Below are 7,671 nucleotides of genomic sequence, written 5' to 3'. Positions count from 1 at the left end.
AAAACACAATGGATTGGGAAGGAGCCCGAGTGATTGCCAGTGGCTGAGAATAATTCAAGCATTCCACCCATCTCCTTGCTTTTTTACTTCAATTATTAGTCCTGGATCATTAACACAGCTCTAGAATATATTTAAAAGTAATTTCAAGTTATATTTCCTGCTTGAAGCATGTACAGATCATTATTTGGATGGTGCACCTTTGGTTAGTGAAAGAAAAAAAAAAGAATAATAATTTGACATATTGCATTTAACTTCTTGTAGGGAAGAAGCATGCTGCTGTGGAAAATCCTATCCCACCAGCTGAACCCAGTGAACCAGTTCTTCCAGGCATTCCAGCCATCTGTGGCATATTGCTTGCTGTTGCCAAAGCTGGACCCATGATTTAAAGAACACCTTTGTAGATGCACATTGCTTCATTGAAGTACAAGCAGGTACGTGAAGCAGTTCCTACCCAGCTTTTAAATGAACTGAGTCAGAGTTGTGCATGTTTTTTATTGTTGTTTGAAACCATAGTGCTATAATTCAGCAACGTTTCCATTTGCCATTTTATTTTTTTGTATTTCTATTCTTAGTCCTGTGGGCACAAGTACCTTTTAAATGGACATGCTCCTTTTTCTGTATCTCTTGCACTACTTTTCATTGCTGTCACGTTTATGCCAGAAAATAGATCCAAAACCATCCTGAACAACAAATTTCATGACAGCCTACACTTTTTGTTACTCTTGATTAAAAAAGACACAACAAATATCGGTCGGTTATGTCAGAGAGTGGGACAGATAGCCAAAACGTCAGCCATGAGAATTGCTGACTTTGGCAAAAAAAATGATATGTAAATGGATGGAACCCAGAAATGGTTGAAGTGTGATATTTTCCTTTGCAAAGGACAGTCTGATATACACATTATCTCCAGCTTGGCTCCCTTCATCCTTTGAGCAAATTTGCTGGTCTTTGATTTCATTAAAAAAGGTATGTTCTTTCTGTCTGAGCTGGGTACCAATTAAGTCACAATCGTGGCCATCATCATGTGCTACTATTGTAAAATAAAAGCACAAAAAGAAAGAGAACAACTTTAGTCCATCTTATACTTACCTGCATGCTATGTACTTAAGGCTTATTATTCTGAGGGGACTGTAGACAGGACCCAGAAGAAGCCTGGGGATACCCTTGACTAAGGAAAAGAAGACAAGGAACTTAACAGACAGAAAGACCTTTATTATATATTTTTGTTGATTCATTTCATCCCTTTCTTCCTTTCTCTGTCGGAATAATTAAGACTAGTGGCATTAGCATCTTTATGACTGACAATGAAGAGATTTTTAAGACAAAGTTTAAGTTTGTTTGCGCAAAGTGAAGTCTCAGGTTCTTCTGACAAAAAAGAGGACAGGAAACAAAAAAAGTACAATGAAAGGTACCTAGATTATGGTTTCACGTGTGTAAAGGTTACTAATGAGAAACATCCTCAATGTACAATCTGTTTAAAAGTTTTGGCTGTAGAATCCATGCTTCCAAGTAAAATAAGCGTCATCTTGAAAGCCTTCACCCAAATGTGGTCAGAAAGCCAAGGGAAATTTTACAGAAGCCAAACTATAAAAGTCCACTTTCTCAAAAGAAGCCAAAGTTAATAGTAATACCCTCATGTCTTCTTATAAAGTGGCCTATTGTGTTGCACAGTTTAAAAAAACAGACAATTTCCTGCTGCTGTTGTTATGGTAACAATCATACTTGGCGAAGATGAGGGTAAACAGCTGCTCAAAGTTCCCCTTTTCTAATAATACTATCTGCCGTAGTATAAATGATAAAGCTGATTATATTTACGATCAGATCATTTGTAATTTAAAAGGCAAAGACTTTGCACTCCAGTTGTGCGAGGAAACGGACAAAGAAAAAGACACTCATCTTATTTGCTAGTCAGGTTTGTTAACAATAAATGAAATAAAAATGTTGAGGATTTGGTGTTCTGTAAAGAAATGAAAGGTAAAGACATGTTTGCAGTTGTGGAAAATTTTATGGTACAGAATCAGACTGACTGGGAGAAATGTGTTGGAGTTTGAGCCGATGGGGGTAATTCAGTGGCAGGATGCTACAACGGACTTCAAGCTTGCATATAGTGTAAAATACCTAATGCTGTTTGGACTCACTGAATAATACACAAAGAAGCACTGGCAGCAGGAAACCTTAGTGAAGATCTGCCTGGCATTCTGAAAATAGTCATAAAATTGGTAAATGTTATTAAAATTAGACCAATGAAAGCAAATTCTTTTGCTAAGATGCATGATGACATGGGTGCCAGAACACTCATGCCTCTTGTTCTACAGCAGTTCCTGATGGCTGTCTCTCTGTAACTCCCGGCTTGGAGTGTATGAGCTGATGAGTGAAATATACTCATATGTACACGATGATGAACATTGTTTCTCTGACAAATTTATTGATGCAGACTTTCTAATACAAATGGCTTTTCTTTCAGATTTTTTGGAAGAAACTGAACACACTGAAAAAGTCCTTGCAAGGGCAATAATACTAAGATCTTGCAAACGCTGAGACAAAGGGTCTGATTTAGAACTTGCTGGATGGAATACTCCGATATGCTGTCAGTCATATTACGATCCCCATAGGATAAAATGGGATAGTGATACAGCGGACGGGATATTCCCATCTGCCAAGTTCTAAATCAGGCCCAAAGTTTCAGGCTTTAAGAAAAAAGTGATCCTTTGGAAAGCATTCTAAGCAAGCATGACTATAAATGTTTTACTTCATTGGACTAGTTTCTGCAAGACAATGAGATGGCATTAAAGGCGGAACTGAGTATTTGTTGTGTATTTGTCACAACTGCATTTTTGCCTTGATGAATATTTCCCAGAGGATGAAGTGGCGCCAATAAAATGGGCGAGAGACCCCTTTAAACCTGAGATACTGCAGCATTTCAACACGAGGAAGCAGAACAACTCCTTGACATTTCAAGTGACTCAACACTGAAAGTGAGGTTCCAGTCTCAGTCACTGCTTGAGTTATGGTGCCAAACTGAAGCTGAATACCCTGTGATAAGCAAGAGAGCTCTGCATGTTTTGTTCCCGTTTGCTACTTCTAACCTTTGTGAAGCTGGTTTCTCAGCAGATGTAGTGATAAAGTCAAAATACAGGGCAAAAATTAACCTTGAAAAAGAAATGCGTGCCTCTGCACTTTACACCACTTTGTACTCTATAACACTGTATGCCAATACACTGTAACACACTCCACGGCACTGTACTGTATACCACTCCACTCTACAAAAGTCAACTAGACTGTATGCCACTTTACTGTAGTCTACATCACTTTCTAATACTGTACGACACCCCACTATGCTCTACAGTATAACATGGTACTCCAATTTATGACACTTTACTCGTCTGAATGCCACACCATTCCACCCTACTGCTCTTCACACCATTATAGCTTACAATACACCACTCCATTCTATGACACTTTACTCTAAACTACTCCATTCCAGTGTACTCCACTCTATTATACTCCACTCTACTACACTTTATCCCCCTCTATGCCACTGTACTATGCTCTGCTCTACGCCGCTTCCCAGTGATACTCTACTCCACTATTTGCAACTTCACTCTATGACACTGTACTATACTCTATGACACTGTACTATACTCTATGCCACTCTATGATACTCTACTCCACTCCACTCCATACCCATCGGCTCTAAGCTACTGTACTGCACTCTGTAACACTTGATGACACACCACTTAACTTCTCTCTATGATATGGCTGTTGTGTGGTTCCTACATTAGTAATAGGACTGCATCTTTAGGACGGCAGCACCGTAGAGTGTGGGCGACTGGGTGCAATCCTCACCTTCAGTAGCTGTTAGCCTAATTCCTGGCTAGCTCACAGTGCCTCACCTAAACCTCCAAACCCACAGGGGTGAAAGGTGATTATGGCAACCAGAACATGACATGCCAACTCCCAAAGGAAGCTGTGGAAAAAGGTCATACCCCCTTCGCTCAGTTACTCACACATGCCAAGGCGAGACAAAAAGATGTGAGATTGTTTTTATTACATTTATTGAAACAATCGCAAATCCAGTATGTAAAGAGTGAGCTGAGATAATTAGACAGATAAAACAAAGCAAGGTAATCAGCATTACGATCAGGCTAAAGAAGAACAACAATGGAACCATGATGTTTTGGGGTTCTAGAGGTTCTACAGATTCTTACCTAACCCTTTGTCTAACTCTGACAGCAAAGTTCTTGTAACCCTCTTCCCGGCCCGACCTAAGGGATTAGCCCCAGCTCCATACCTGGAATAGAGTATCAGGAATCAACCAGTCGTGTAGATGGCAATCGCCTCAGGAAGCTGGCAGACCAGCACCAGCCAGGCTGCGTGTTATACAGCATGTGCTTTAGGATCGTCGTGGCCAGAATGCCCGCTACCCTCCTTCGGTCAGTGTGTAGTTTATATAATAACATGTACCACATTGGGACACCAGTTCTGATGTATTGTTGTGTCTTGGAGATAGAAGCTGGCTCCTGGACTGGCAACACAACTTGGCATATTGGCGGCCATTTGAACATTGGAGGTAAAAGCCGCTTACTGCCGTGCAGAAGACCGTCAACACACCGCTGCGGCCGCGGAATTCCGCCACAGCTATTGTTACCCACAGCACGGAATCCGCCAATATTCAGACACCCACACAAGTCCGCCACACCAAAGGTCAGTGATAAACTGGTGAAAACAAAACCTCCACCGTCACGCCAACAGAAATACGCCCACACTATCACGACCCACAAATTCACGTGGCGGTCTTTTAACCGCGGTATTCCATTGGCGGTACACACCCCCGCGCTCAAAATACACACACACTTACAATACACAGCTACATTGGACAATTCGAAATACACACACCTGATACACATACACACACCACTCCCACACACCCAATACAATATAAAACACCCACCCACATCACCCACAAACCCCTACGACCACAATTGAGAAAGAAGCACAAAGAAAGACACCACCATCAACAATACTAGCATCCACAGGCACACAACACCATCACCCACATAACTTCCACGCACCTCACACAACACCCCACTACATATCAGCACACTTATCACCCCACACACCCACCCCACACATCACCCACACCACCCCATGGCACGGCAAAGGCAAAGACACCCCAGGTTCTTTGAGGAGGAGCTCAGGGTCATGGTGGAGGAAATCGTCCGGGTAGAGCCACGGCTATTCGGATCACAGGTGCAGCACACCTCCATTGCAAGGAAGATGGACCTATGGTGTAGAATAGTGGACAGGGTCAACACAGTGGGACAGCACCCAAGAAATCGGGATGACATCAGGAACCGGTGGAACGACCTACGGGGGAAGGTGCGTTCCATAGTCTCAAGACATCACCTTGCGGTTCAGCGGACTGGCAGTGAACCCACACCTCCTCCCCCACAACTAACAACATGGAAGGAGCAGGTCTTGGCTATTCTGCATCCTGAGGGCCTTGCAGGAGTAGCTGAAGGTAAGTCAAAGCTTAACTATTACATCCCCCACCCTACCTGCATGCCATCACATACCCCCACCCTCACCCCCATCACTCTAACTCCTCACAAATGTCCCTACATCACAAACCACACATCCTAACACCAAGCCCTGCATGCAACAACAAAGCATGGACACCCATCACTAAAGCATGTCCACTGCACATACCCATACACCCCCCTAAACCATCATCACACAAGGTGCAACACAGGAATGCAAGCACTGGGGTACACGGTCACCCACCCATTGCACACCATGGCACACACAGATGCAATAACCATCCTTTTATGCCCCTGCAGGACCCCTACCCAACGTCACTGGACAGGAGGGTCCACACCACCAACACACCACCAACAGAAGAGGCCCACAGTGATGACCGCACCTCTGTCCAACTGGATCTAGATGACCAGCCCGGCCCATCGGGGACCTCGGGACAGTCGCTTCCCATCACACAGTCACAAGCCACTACAGAGCTTCCCCCCTCTGGAAACACCAGCACAGCACACACCCAGCCAGGCCCATACCTCCGTCCCCAGGACATGTCAATCAGCAGTGTGTTCACCACTACAGGGAACCCAGGATAACCCACCACCCCAAAAACAACAGGGACCTGGGGGAAGTGGCAGTGGGCACACGGTCCAGGGGACGGAGGCCCAGGAAAACAGGGGAACTGGGAGGGCTGCTGTGCGGCGTTGGGGGGACAAGCCAAGGGAACCCACTCTCCACGAGGCCCTCTCCAACATCATGGGAGCCTACCACCACTCCCAGGAGACGATGGCAACGTTACTGGCCAAGTTTCAGGAGACCCAGCGCCTGCAGGAGGAACAGTATTTGGGCTTCAGGGAGGAACTCAGAGCCATCAATTCCACCCTGGTCCCCAGCGTAGGGGTGCTGAAGGAAGTACTCAACACCACGAGGGACACTGTGGCACTACAAGGGGCCCCTGACACTAACCTGGACAATGAACTGCCCACCACCTCTGCCGGTGCTAGTGTACAGGAGCCACCGCCACAGGACCACCACACCAGCACCCCACCCCCTGAAGAGGGAGAACCACTTCCTATGCCCATTTGGGCAAAGCACCAGTGAGACTAATAGACTGGACTCTGCCATGGACATTCCCCCACCATCACCCCTCACCATTTTGCTACCTCCTCCAATATTGAGCACTAAAATAAACACCCTTAAAGCACAAAACAATCTGGAGTCAGTCTGTGATTTCGGAATAGTGTATTAGCAATAACTGTGGCAAAAAGCTCTTTCATTTGTAATGTCAACATACCTATGTCACACAGCTGTAGTCCATGAAAAATCAAAGCAGATATCACACTGTGGGACCCACATCTGTGAAATCGTAAGGGAAAGTGACAACTCAGTAACCATACACTGGGTGAAAACGACGGACAGTAGAGAAGTAGTAGTGTTAAAGTACATGTAGTAGGCAGGTTTGTATTCTTATCTGTGTTTCACTCAAAATATTGCTGGATCGCTGAGTCCCTGTTGTCCATGTCTTCTTCTTCTGCTTCCTCGTCTTCACTGTCCACAGGCTCCACAGCTGCAACAACACCGCAATCTGGTCCATCCTCCTGCAGAAAAGGCACCTGTCGTCGCAAAGCTAAGTTGTGAAGCATACAGCAGGCCACGATGATCTGGCACACCTTCTTTGGTGAGTAGAATAGAGATCCACCTGTCATATGGAGGCACCGGAACCTGACCTTCAGGAGGCCGAAGGTCCACTCGATTATCCGCTGTGTACGCCCATGGGCCTCATTGTAGCATTCCTCTGCCCTTGTCCTGGGATTCCAAACTGGGGTCAGTAGCCACGACAGGTTGGGGTAACCAGAGTCACCTGCAAATGGCGAGGGACAACTGTTAGACACACACTAACTCATAGGGACATCCACAGACCCAGACAACCATTCCCACTGTCTTGCTTCCAGGTGCTCACCTAATAGCCACACACAGTGCCTCTGGAGTTGACCCATCACATAAGGGATGCTGCTATTCCGCAGGATGTAGGCATCATGCACTGAGCCAGGGAACTTGGCATTAACATGGAAGATGTACTGGTCTGCCAAACATACCATCTGTACATTCATGGAATGGTAACTCTTCCGGTTTCTGTACACC

General features: G+C 45.1%; 1 long non-coding RNA gene across 1 annotated transcript in view; it reads left to right on the top strand.

Moving 5' to 3' along the window:
- Nucleotides 1–266: 266 nt before the first annotated feature.
- Nucleotides 267–7,671, top strand: part of LOC138295975 (uncharacterized) — a 356,425-nt gene continuing 349,020 nt past the window's right edge. The window contains exon 1 of the long non-coding RNA XR_011203720.1: nt 267–431. This is a non-coding gene — a long non-coding RNA (uncharacterized lncRNA). The remainder of the gene's footprint in view (nt 432–7,671) is intronic.

Source organism: Pleurodeles waltl, chromosome 1_2 (assembly GCF_031143425.1).
Source record: "Pleurodeles waltl isolate 20211129_DDA chromosome 1_2, aPleWal1.hap1.20221129, whole genome shotgun sequence".
Taxonomy (NCBI): Eukaryota; Metazoa; Chordata; class Amphibia; order Caudata; family Salamandridae; genus Pleurodeles; species Pleurodeles waltl.
The sequence above is the reverse complement of the archived record's forward strand: the minus strand, read 5'-3'. Positions and strand labels throughout refer to the sequence as shown.